Genomic DNA, 12571 nt, shown 5'->3' on the forward strand with positions numbered 1-12571 from the left:
CAGTTTGTGTATGTCCCATAAATCAACAACAGCCTCAAGTTGAATTTTAATATGCGTACAAAAAACTGCACAAATTATAAGTATACAGTGAGATTAATTTTTACAAAGTAAGCGTTCCTTCCGGGATTGAGAAACAGAAGCATTACCGATCCCTGGAAGCCTATGCTGTCCTGTCTCTGCCTCCCCCACAGGTGACCACCACCCTGACTTTTAACACATGCATTATACAGAAAGCAGACGGTCTGCCTTGTTTTGTGTCTGGCTTTCTTTACTCAACATTGCAAGAGTTACGTGTCATATTGTGTGAAACGATGATTGGTTCGTTCTTATTGCTTTCTGTGTACTTTTCTTTTTTGTGTGCAGTGAAGGCAACTTTTTATTATTATTTTTTTATCAAAGTATAGTTGGCATACAGTGTTATATTAGTTTCAGGTGTACAACATAGTGATTCAACAATTCCATTCATTACTCAAATGCTCACCATGTTAGGTGTAGTTACTATCTGTCACAATACAAAGTTAGTACAATACTATTGACTGTATTCCCTATGCTGTGTTTTTCATCCTCATGATTTATTTATTTTATAACTGGAAGTTTGTACCTCTTAATCTCTTTCACCTATTTTGTCCATCTCTCTACCCACCTCTGGCAGCCACCAGTTTGGTCTCTGTGTTTATGAGTTTCTTTCTATTGTTTGTTTATTTGTTTGCTGGTTTTGATTCCACATAGAAGTGAAATTATATGGCATTTGTCTTTCTCTGTCTGACTTATTTCATTTAGCTTTATACCCTCCAGTCCACCCATGTTGTTGCAAATGGCAAGATTTCATTCTTTTTTATGGCTGAGTAATATTTCATTGTATGTATATATCTCACCTTCTTTATCCATTCATGTACCAATGGACACTTAGGTTGCTTCTATATCTTGGCTATTGTAAATAATGCTGCAATAAATATAGGGTGCATTTATCTTTTCAAATTAGTGTTTTCATTTTCCTTGGGTAAAAACTCAGCAGTGGAATTACCAGTTCATATGGTATTTCTATTTTTAATTTTTTTAAGAACCTCCACACTGTCTTCCACAGTGGCTGCACCAACTTACATTCCCACCAATAGTGCATGAGTGTTCTTTTCTCCATAAGCTTGCCAACACTTGTTTTTCCTTGTCTTTTTGTTGCTAGCCATTTTGACTTGTGGGAGGGGATGCTTTCTGTGTAATTTTTTTAATGGGGTAAAAATATATATATATATATATAACATAAAATTTACTATCTTAACCAGTTTTAAGTGTACAGTCCAGTGGTATTAAGTACATTCACAATGTTGTGCAACCAACACCACCATCTATCTCCAGAACTTTTTCATCTTTGCAAACTGAAACTCAGTTCCCATTAAACAATAACTCGCCATCTACCCCTCCCTCAGTCCTTGGAAACCACCATTCTACTTTCTGTCTCTGTGAATCTGACTAGATACCTCATATAAGTGGAATCATACAGTATTTGTCCCTTTATGACTGGTTTATTTCACTTAGCATCATATCCTCGAGTTTTATCGATGTTGTAGCATGTGTCAGAATTTCCTTCCTTTTTAATCTAAATATTCCTTTATATGGATATACCACATTTTGTTTATTCTGTGTGCTTTTTTTTTTTAAGATTTATTTATTTATTAGAGAGAGAGAGCCCACACACGGGCGGGAGGGGCAGAGGGAGAGGGAGAGAAAGCTGAGCACTGATGGGGGGCTCAACCTCAAGACCCTAAGATCATGACCCTGAGATCATGACCTGAGCTGAAACCAAGAGTTGGACACTTAACTGACTGTGCCACCAAGGCGCCCCTATTCTGTGTGCTTTTTAAAACGCATTGTCTTATAGGGTACCCAGTGTCTCTGCTGAGTCCAGCATGAGCACGTCCTTTACACAGCTCCACCACTTCACTCCTACACTCATTTTCACTTGCATCCAAGTATGGCTCTCCTCTGGACATAGTGCCCCTCATGCTTCATCCATCTTCACTTCCCAGCACCTAGCTCTGAGTTGAAATACAGTGAACAGTATCTGTTAATAAATAAATGAATGGAAGTAGAACAGCCCCATGAAGTCCCTCCTTTTTACCTTTCTGAGCCTCAGTTTATTCATTTTTAAAATGAAGGGTTTGAACCACAGATTCCACAAGTCTTGCCTACTTTAACATCTCTGATTTTGTGACAGACTCACACTTAACAGAACTCTTCAGTGACCTATTCCAAGGGTTTGGCTAACAAAAACAATAACAGTAACTTTTAAAACTTTAAAAACACTTTAAAACTACATTTAAAACTTTTAAAACTACATGCGTAATTACATGTTTATGTAATTTCAGTTTATCCCCCTTGGTAATCCTGTTAAGTAATGTGAGAATTTAAGACTCCGTGAAAGAGGATTCTGGACAAGGAGACAGACTTGCAAAGTGGGTTGTTAAGGTGGTCCCCATTAGGGAGAAATTTGCCAACCTAATTTCTTTCATTCCACTTCTGAACTGACAAGCTTCCTGGAGCTTGTAGGCCAGAGGTACATTGGGGTGGAGGAGAGCCGTAGGGAAGCTGCAGTTCCCAGCCCAGTCATTAGGTGGCCCCTTAACTGCACCCAGAGGGGACAGATGAAGAAAACATCTCCAGCCCCAGAGCCAGGATGGTCCCAAAGGGTCAGTAAACCGAATTAGGCTTTTTCTTGGAGTCTTTCCAGATATAAAATGGTTAGGAGGCCCTGAGTATTCTGAAATACACTATGACTGGCATTAGACTTAAAATACTACTCACTCCATTCTTGGGTAAGTTAAAAATCTGACCATAATACCTTATCCTCCATCTTGTGACTTTTGGATTTTATTCTCTCCTCTCATCCTTCTCCCTCATCTGTTACATTTTTATGAGAGACACAAAGCCAAATTTTGATGGGCCCATGGTTGAAGCACACTGACTTAAAATGTCTCAAGGGACAGTAAGTTTACAGGTGGATAAGTAGCTCTCCAGCTGGAATTTTTAAAGGACGCTAAGCTTGCTGTCTTATGAAAGAGAACACTCTCACACGTATTTCAAGAACATTTAGAAACTTCTGTGTCAGATTAGATCAAATCCGTCCAAATAAATAGTCATAACTTGGCAATTGCTGCTAATAAAGTGGTGTATGTGTCTCCAGGTATTTTTTCCAAAGTACATAGTAGCATATGTTTCTTTCTTTTTTTTTTAAGATTTTATTTACCTGTTTAGTAGAGAGAGAGACTGAGGCACCTCGGTGGCTGAGTCGTTTAAGTGTCTGACTCTTGATTTTGGCTCAGGTCGGGATCTTGGGATCTCAGGGTCATGAGATTGAGTCCCACATCTGGCTCTGAGCTGTGCAAGGAGCCTGCTTGGGATTCTCTTTCTCCCTCTCTCTCTACCCCTCTGCCATGCACTCTCTCTCTCTCAAAAAAAAAAAAAAAAAAGGAAAGCTAACACTTTCAAATAACCTTTAAATTTTATTATAAATAGGACTATTGATTAAACCATAACACCCATTAACCTTACTCCACATTCTCTTCTCTTACATCGAACATCCATGGGTTTTAGTAAAGTTGTGTTCAATTATTTCCTATTTTACATTTTAAAAATAATTAGTATTAATTTATTCTGTCCTCCCTCAGAATCCTTAAGTGTTTTGGCATTTCTGCTACAAAGGTATTTTTGCCAATTCCTGCCAATTTTTTGCTATCCTTTCAAATTTGCAAATTTGTTTACTGAACCTAGGTTATATTTCTTAGGCTGATTTACAACTTTTAAGACATTGTGCTCTGTTATATTATTGTTGCTTCCTTGGTTCCAAGCACTACTAACTTCGGGTGGGATTAGCCCACTTTATTGTTCATTCTATTATCTTCATGGAAGTTCTGTAACCTCCTATTGTATTCATTCTTTAACATTAGTAATGTCCCAGTGGGTTAAAAGCAGTCCAAAAAAACAGAGACTAAATAAATAAATAGCTGTTTTAGAGACCACAGAGAGCAATTTCAGCCTACACATTAGCATTGTATAAGGGTAAGATGAAATAGCCGATGTGAAAGCCCTTTGAAAAATACAAATTTATGCCATGCAAATGTAATATTTGGCTTGACTTCAAGTGGAAACCAAGAGCTACTGAAATAATGGCTTCTTAGGGTTTACCAAATGCCTGGGTTCATATATCCAAGGAAAGAGCTGGGCGACACATAACCAGCACCGTTTCTTAAACTGGTTGAATATTCTACATTGTTTACCCGCGAATGTTCTGGCTGCTGTTGTGACTTAACACATTTTAGTAACAGGGCAATGGGAGAATGCATTTTTTTTTACAGTAGCCTTGAGATTCCAACAAATATCAAAGGACATAAATCAGCATGAAGTCTTTAAAGTGGCTGGTCTGGCAAGACAGAGCCAGTGTAATGTGGCTTTTCTATTAGCTTGGCTATAAAGTTGGCTATTAACTTAGCACTTAATTGAATCCTCCTACAGTGGAATCATAAGAGCATTCAGTCCTGCAGGCTAGAGAACGTGTTGTACCTGTTGCATAGTGCTTAAGGTTCTTTAAAAGTGTGCTTATAATTGAGTAATGACTAAACACAGCTTTATTATATCGGACTTTTAGAGGTGATAGGCATGGTTTCTACGTACACAGAATTGTGTCCAAACGGCTGCGTCTGACTCCTAGCTCCACCGTTTATAAACTGTGTGACTTTGGTCGTATATTTTCGCCTTCATGAGCTTCAGTTTTTTTCATTTATATAATACAGGTAACAGTACCTATCCTTCTTACCTCATGGAATCATAAGAATTCAGTTAGACCATGCACAGAAAAGAGTTTTGGGGACTTAAGCACTCTGTACCCATTAGTTATGATCACTGAGTGCAACCATCATATTTTATCAATGAGGAAGCTGAGGCTCAGAGAAGCTGATTTGCTAAGGATCGACCTATGGTGGCAGAGTGAGATCTAGAACACAGATCTCCAGGCCTCTTTTCTTTGCAGTGTATCAGTGCTGTTTTGTGACATTTTATATAAACTAAGGTCTCCATCCATGACTCATTTACATACAGTTTATTAGCCAGCTATAACAGGTCATTAAAATTTAACTTCAAGTTTGTTAGAAGCTAGATTTAATTACTGTGTATGTGCAGATGCATTGCTGAACTTCCAGCTAAAACTATAGCTAGGCCAGACCCTGAAGGGAAAAGTTTTTTGTTTTTATTTTGCATGTCAGTGCTTGGCTAAAACTTCTGTTTTTGTAAGAGAGTCACATGAGATAATCTAAACTCTAAATCTAATTATGAGGAAGAATCTACAAAACAAACTCAAACCTTGTATGAAAGCCAAAACTTTCATTGTACTTTCATGGTCTTTGTAAAATAGCTTTTTTCACCTTCATCCTAATATATATTTCAAACGGGTAATTTTAACATAAAGATAACCAGTTGTGGCCTCAAAGATGTCTTATTCCAATATTATTTTTGTCTCAATAGATTCATATGTCAATAATGTGTCTGTGAAAATAGCATTAAAGGCGCTTCTTTGTTTTAAATAAGGCTATTCTGAGTTTTCCCTTATTAAAATTTACGATAGATTTGGACTAAATAATGTGTAAAATTTGCTTATTACTTTAAGCTCCTAAGATCTAGAATTCAAAATTATAAGAACAAACTAGATCAGTATTTATTTTTCCAGCTACAGTTGCATGGAGATTTAGGGCTAGTTTCTTTTCCACAGAAAAAAATACGTACAGGCACGTTGAACCTTGGGGCCTGTTAAGGAATGTATCTCAATTCTTTGTGAGTTTTTAGTAGCTTAATTTTACAGTGTTCTATGATGGAGAATGTCTAGAATTTATATCCGAAGATCTCGGCCCATGTCCTGGCTGATTTTGAGCAAGATAGTAAGCCTCTCTGAATCTCAGTCTTCTAATCTTTAATGTGGTTATTTCATAAGATTTTTAAAAGATTAGGGGGAGGGTTGGCAGGCAACTAAAGAATCTCAGTAAGCTGTTGTTTCAGAGCTAGAGAGCTTTTCAGTCTAGAAAGTGGTAAAACTTGACTACTCTTTGTTGTCACATTTGTTCTGGTGAAATGACCTAACTCCATCCTCTATAAAAAGTAAAATTTGTAGGCTCCCTGGGTCATGGAGAGCACTTGGAGGAAACCTAAATGCAGATGTTCTCAGAGGAGACCTTAGCTAGGTATTCTTATTGGTAACACAATTGTTAGCTTCTAACCCTGTGCTTATCTCTACCTGCTTTGTCACTTTTGAGGTAGAGGCAATGTCTCCTTTCTTTCCATACAAATATAAATGGATGAGGGCAGCCCTGTGCCTTGTGCCTGGGGAAATGTGTATCCTTGCCAGAGAAGGTGCTATCCACAAACTTGAAGTTGAGGCCCTTGAGATGGCAGGGTGTTCATGTCTAGAAAGTGAGGACAATGAAACTGACCTTGGAATGTGACTGTGAGAATTAAGTGAGCTAAGGTATGTAACCCTTCTGGCACATAAGGTACTTGTTAAATGATAGCTATTATGAACATGCCCAATATTGTTTTCTTAAGTCCTACTATGGCCTCTTCCTCCGGCAGACATCAGCAGAGGTGGCAGGAAGCAGAGCAGGGCTCAGTGGGCAGCCCTAAACAGGTGCTGGCCTGTACGGTCAAACCCTACCCCTGGAACATGCATCTGCAAACCTTGGGCAGGGCTCTGGGCGGCAGCTGGACAGGATTAACAGCAGTGAGAACCAAAAGCAGACTGTATACCTCACATCCTCCCAGAGCTGGCCCAGGGAGACGTGTGACTTGCATGTAGTTCTGCAGAAATGTAAGCAGGGGCCATACCTTTGGCCCCTAGTTTACATAGGCTTGCATTCGCCAAATGAAACTTCAAATAGAAGAGACATAGCAACATAAGACAAAGGGACACTGCTGCCAGGGAGCATGCCCAGGACGGTGTTACCTTGATGCTCTCTGATTGTTTTAACTTCCAATAAATATTCTGCCCTTTAAGTAAATGACAACTAGAGCAGGAGTGTGAAGACACTGCTGAGTGCCATCTTGCAAGGATTTAACAAATCTGGGTCTTGGGGATTTGGGGTAGTGGGAGCACATAGAAGTTTCTTCCAATTATTCATATAAAGAGTTAGTAAGCAAGGTGACCTGCAGAGTAAAAAGGAGCAGCAGGTATGAACTAGCTGTCTAGGGGAGCAGGTGATACGATGGAATAGCCAGGGAACATGGAGGGCCGCAGGATGTCCATGATTTCAGATTTAAACTGAGTCCAGTCAGCATGCTTATGTGTTTCTCCCCAGCGCTTTGAGGTGTGCAGTCAGTAGAACTTACTGTAATTAGTTAGGGTTTTGTCAGATAAATAATATGAAAGTAAAGAGGGGCAAAAATATTGGGGGTATATGCAAAGTTCGTGAATGGAAGCTGCGGGAGGAGGGCAGTAAGGACACAGTGGAAGTGAAGGGTGATGAGAGATGTCAGGGTCAAGGGATTCTAGGTCCCAGTGGGGCTGAGAACATTCTTTAAGCAAATTTTGGCATTATAAGTCTTTTTTTCCCCCCAGGTGTTTAAGAGTGGGACATTTCCTTGCCATCTTCTCACATTACCATCTTTATTCCCACTTTTTTTTCCTCTTTCCACAGTGTAAATGGCAAGTTCATGAGGGGTTGCTACTTGCTTTGCTGAGAAAGAGTGCAGATTCTTGTACTCCTGGCAAAGAAGAGTTAAACGGTGTTATTTAGAAGTCCTTTTACATTATCCAGATGTGGTTTAGAGATAGGATTATGCTGATGTCCTTTATTTTTCTCCTTAATTTACAAAGAGCTCTCTTATCTCAGACATTCTGGTGCTTTGTTGGAATTTTCTAAATAATACTACCTACTACGGAGCAATTTGGGCGGAGAACTGCAATCTGACCCTTAAATTGGGTCAGGATTCTAGCAAAATAGAGGCCTCCTGGCCAGAGCCTCTTGTCAGATTCCTAACAGGAACACACTTCTCATCAGAATGGCTGCAGGAGATCGGATGACAGAGGCAGTTCTATCAGTTTGCTGTGCTGGTCTTTCACTTACCTGAAAACGACCTTAAAATTATTGCTTTCCAAATGCAGCGACACAGCGGTCTGTTTTCTAGAGACCTTCCATTCAGTAAACTCCTTGCTCTGAATGTTTGCCCTGGTAATCCTGGAGGTGCTTTCAAGCAAAATGAGCAGTTCACAAAGGCATAGAAAAAACAGAGGGTAATAGAAGCTGTAAGATTTGGGGATCACAAAAAGTGAAAATGACCCACTGATATGTTCACCTCACCTGCCTTGCTGGAAGGGACCTCAACTGGTCTTCACATGCATCTTCCTGCCTCCGCACAGGATGGCAGCAAAGCTTCCTGCCCACTTGGAGTTTAGGTCTAATGCTACCAATGCTTCAGGAGTTTTTAAAAATTGATCTTATATTTATCTTTAAGCAGATTTACTCTTCCACACTTTTACTCGTGTAAAGAAATTGACTAGTAAGTTTGACTATTAAGGGATATTTCTAATTTGGAAAGTAATTCACTCCTTGTTGCTGTCGCAAACATGTCTAATTTTTTAAATTATCCGGTTGCCACAGGAAACTTAATCATGATAATCTAGAGCTTAAGTCTTGACTTTTTGGTTTTTTGAGTTTGTGAAAAACACAGTTTATTGTAAGGTGACTTGACTTCTCCCTAAATTCAACCCCTTGCCTTTCCTGGCACTGTGGGGTGGTGGACAGAGAAATAGAGCTGAAGTCAGATGCCTCAAATCCCAACTCTGCTATTACAAGCTGTATCATCACCATTTATGTTATTCGTAATTTATAGCCCCAATTTTCTCATCGGCAAAATGTGAAAAAGCACATCTATGCCCCTGATAAATCAGGTAACAAATGTAAAAAACACTTTTAAAATGCTGAAATAGGTGCTCCTGGGTGGCATACTCTGTTGAGCTTCTGGCTCTTGATTTTGACTCAGGTCATGATCTCAGGGTCCTGGGATCGAGCCTGGTGGCAGGATCCACTCTCAGTCAGAAGTCTGCTCGAGATTCCCTCTCCCTCTGTCCCTCCTGCTCATGCTCTCTCTCTCAAACAAAGAAATCTTTTTTAAAAATGCTAAAATATTGTAAAAGTGTGTCTATTTTTAGGCTTTACTCCCAAATGCCCCATGTTAGCTTATTTGGGGTCTCCTTGGGCTGCTATCCTTCTCTGTTCTTCTTGTTGTTGCCCAACTTTCCTTCTTTCCCTAGTGTCCAGCTGTCCTCCATGGAATGTTGTTGTAACAGAAATCTCAGAGACTACACAAAAGCTAAAAATACAGCCAAGAAAGAAATTAATACCAGTGTACAGAGACCTTCTTCTTGCTAAACATATTTCTTAGAGGGTGCTATGAAACTGAGCAAAGGATAAGAGAGAGAGCAAAAAGCAGATGGGGATGCCAGTGACAAGAGCAGGAGAGGGAAGAGCAAAGTAGCTGGGAAAGAATCCACTAGAAAAGGAAGAACACAGAACTCACGTCACCTCCCAGCCTTTGAAAGGAGGGGAAAAAGGACAGTATAATTCCAACAGAACATGAAAGTATATGAAAGCGAGTTAAGAGCAAGAAAAGAGCAAGTAAGCACAAGAATAAAATTCTTTTCAGGAAGGGGAGTATCAGGTTGCATTGCAGGCAGGGCACTATAATAAAGTTATGATATAGTGAGAATAGTTTAGTGAGAATATTTGATTCCTACAGCCAAGTACTGGGAGGAGAATGTAAATCGCTGTTATATTTGTACTGCAGTTAAAATTATCCTATGGCCAATAAAAGAGAGAAAAGGGATTTGCTGAAAATGTGGTTGAGACTCATGCTGTTACATTCAATCCATGTGATAGAGAGAACGTAGGAGATGAACTTGGAGAAACACACATTCCCATCTGCGTGCTTTCCTTCCCCAAGGAATCAAGTGGCACTCTGCAATAACTTAGAAGTAGGAGTTTTAGATGGGTACTTGGTATGGGAATTGGAAGAATGAAGGAATTGGAGGAAGAATCACCACTAAGGCATGAGCTGGGATTCACTGAGGGAGTAGGGTGGCCTAGATGGAGCAGCAATCCTATTAGGCACTAGATTCTTTCTAGTGGAATTTCTTCAACAGGGAAACTGCTAATACCTAGTCTACCTGTAATTAAAGGAAGCTGAACAAGCCCATTCGAAGACCTAGGTTCCCGTGGAAACATCACTACCCAAACTTCAATCTCTTCTGACACGTGGTATATAAGATGCCTTTCTCGGAACCTGGGTAAAGACAGTAGCACACCATAGTATGTCCTGGTCTCCCACCCCCACAAGACTATTTCAGAAACTAATATTAGAGGTAACAACCAGGATAGTGAGCTAAGGTTGGGAGAATTATATCCTGCATCTCCAAACTCTCCAGGGGACAAAACCACAGAGGTAAACTATTTCTGTTTCACATTACAAAAGTACCCCATGACTCACGCTTTTTCTTTCTTTCTTTTTTCTTTTTTTCTTAGTTGGTCCTTTTCTTTCTGATCACATCCATCTCATCTCAGGTAATCTTTGTTACACCACTGAATGATCTGTTCCAAAATGTCAATAGTGCCACTGCTGAAAACCCCTATGCTAAAGGAAATTGGAAAGGCACAATAATCTAATTTAGTGTTAGGGTCTTATTTGGATCCTGATTTAAAGAAACCAAACCACAAGAAGACATTTTTGAGACAATCAGGGTAATTTGAACATAGTTGGATATTCTTCAAGGATACTGAAGAATTATTGCCGAGTATGGTACTGGTATTGTGTGTGGTATGTGAGAAAATGTGTCTAATTTTCAGACACGCATACCAATGTATGTAGGGATAAAATGGCATGATGTCTAGGGTTTCCTTTAAAAGATTTCAACCAAAAAAAAAAAATTACGTAATACTGTTGACAAATTCTGTTAAGTCTAGAATGTTGGTGATGGCTTTGTGAGAGTTCCTTACGTATGTGTGTATATATGATAAAATGTTTCATTCAAACACAAAGAATATTCTTCAGAAAGAAGGATTTAACCCAACAGGAGAAAGGAATGGGCAAGAAACAATGAACGTTATTCATGGAGGAATCCTGTTGGACTGTGAGAACCCGCGTTCAGACTAGAAAGCACATGGTAAGTAGCTGGTGTCTATACAGATCCTGAGATGAGCTGCATGGTGGCCAGGCACTTTCAATCACAGTTCAGTGAGAAGAAACAAGGTCTCCCTTCACTGAAAGATAATGTATCTGTGGGGGGGGGGGGAGTATTTTAATGGGTTCATTCTAGTTCAGAAGCTATGGTTACACATATTTGCTGAAGAACAAGATTGTTCTCACTTTATTTTTGCAGTAGAGGCTTTTGAGAAATTAGAATACTCTAAAAATTTTAGTATCAGGAAAAACCACTGAGCTAACAAGGAAGGAATCTTCTAGTGTGCCTTTGTTTCTCCATATTTTCAAAGAGACTATTTTTTTTAACATCTCAATTAATTTGATGACTGACCTCTCAGAATATTAGGGACAAGATGATTTTCTATTTGTGGGTTTCTTTAGCTTGTTATCATGCAAAGTCCAGACACCTCATATGACCTCATTAGTGTGGGTGCAGTGATGGGTGTGTTCCTCATGATTGGTAGTGACATTGGTGGAAAGTCAAAGCCATACTTGCACTGGCCAAATAGAGTCCTACTGTCTGCTGGAAAGCAGCTATGGAAAAAATCATTCACCTGTATTGTGGAGGTATGGACTGCAATATGAGTGATTTTCACTGGGTAGTGATTTGGATGATGCACCCCCAAATGAGATATCCAAGTTCTAATCCCTGCTACCTGTGAATGCAACCTTATCTGAAACAAGGTCTTTGCAAATGTAATTAACTTAAGAATCCTGGGCTAAGATCACCCTAGGTTTAGGACGGACCCTAAATCCAATAGCTGTGTCCTTATAAGAGAAAAGAGAAGAAGAGTATGCAAGAGGGACATAGGGGAAAAGCAGTGTGAAGATGGAAGCAGATATTGGAGTTACGTTGCTACAAGACAAGGGATGCCAAGGATTGTTAACTGCCACCAGAATTGAATGAATTCTCTTTCAGAGCCTCCAGGAGGAACCAACCCTCTCAACACCTAAATTTTGGACTTCTGGCCCCAAGGCTCTGAGTGAATAAGTTGCTGTTGTTTTAAGTCACCCAGTTTGTGGTAATTTCGTATAAAAAGCTGCGAAACTAATACAATTGATATGGGGCAGATTCTCATGGAAGTAACCTGATGAATTAAAAGAAATGACTGAAATTCTCAGATGGCCTCCATTTGGTTATTCATTGATTCATTTTCTCATTTATTCATTTGTTCATCGAATATCCACTAATTATATACTTGGCTCTAAAATATACACTGGGACTTTTTAAATTCTTTTACACATTTTTGTCCAGGTAAATTTGGTTACTTGCTAACTTCTTAGGTGGGGTAAAGTTTATTGTACGTATTTTGCACTTTGCTTCAAAAGAGCTGTTATTTCT

The 12571-nt window shown here is 39.3% G+C and overlaps 1 long non-coding RNA gene across 6 annotated transcripts in view; it reads left to right on the forward strand.

Annotated features, from left to right (window-relative positions):
• Positions 1 to 12333, forward strand: part of LOC103676742 — a 34066-nt gene extending 21733 nt beyond the window's left edge. For 2 of the 6 annotated variants that reach the window (XR_005831980.1, XR_005831982.1), the window contains 3 exons: positions 10554 to 10592; positions 11068 to 11191; positions 12149 to 12333. This is a non-coding gene — a long non-coding RNA (uncharacterized LOC103676742). Of the gene's footprint in view, positions 1 to 10553; positions 11192 to 12148 lie in introns of all 6 variants that reach the window. The other 4 variants (XR_005831985.1, XR_005831984.1, XR_005831983.1 and 1 more) reach the window with 4 other exon arrangements.
• Positions 12334 to 12571: the final 238 nt, after the last annotated feature.

Source organism: Ursus maritimus, unplaced genomic scaffold, assembly GCF_017311325.1.
Source record: "Ursus maritimus isolate PB19 unplaced genomic scaffold, ASM1731132v1 scaffold_35, whole genome shotgun sequence".
Lineage (NCBI taxonomy): Eukaryota > Metazoa > Chordata > Mammalia > Carnivora > Ursidae > Ursus > Ursus maritimus.